Source organism: Muntiacus reevesi, chromosome 16 (assembly GCF_963930625.1).
Source record: "Muntiacus reevesi chromosome 16, mMunRee1.1, whole genome shotgun sequence".
Lineage (NCBI taxonomy): Eukaryota > Metazoa > Chordata > Mammalia > Artiodactyla > Cervidae > Muntiacus > Muntiacus reevesi.
The window spans coordinates 56,957,784-56,958,154 of record NC_089264.1 but is presented as its reverse complement, the minus strand read 5'-3'; the positions used below and the strand labels follow the sequence as shown (position 1 = coordinate 56,958,154).

At 33.2% G+C, this 371-nt stretch overlaps 1 non-coding gene across 1 annotated transcript; it reads left to right on the top strand.

Annotated features, from left to right (window-relative positions):
- The first annotated feature begins 239 nt into the window (after positions 1-239).
- Positions 240-371, top strand: LOC136148149 (small nucleolar RNA SNORA72). The gene has a single exon (XR_010659445.1). It is a non-coding gene; the product is annotated as a small nucleolar RNA SNORA72 (small nucleolar RNA).

Sequence of the window (371 nt, the reverse complement as noted above, 5' to 3'; positions counted from 1 at the left end):
AAACTAAACATTCAGCAGGACAGAGCTGACTAAATAATCTATGACTTCTCATGCCATATAATACCACATAGCCAAAAAAAATGTCAGAATGTTTCATGAAATGGGAAGGTATTCATGATACTTAATTTACAGGGAAAAGGAAATAAAAAAGCAGTCCATAGGGAATGCTTCTTACTTAAAAAAATTTATGTTTACAGATGGGGAAAAAAAAAGACTGAAAAGTTATATTAAAAAGTTAACTGAGAATATTCTCGCTGTTCTGATTTTGTAATAATCAGGGCAGGTTAAACATTCGCTATATTAAGACCATGCATGTGTCCCCAGACCTAGTTCTTTGCCTAGGTCTGGTTTTATAAATGCTGGTGATAAAC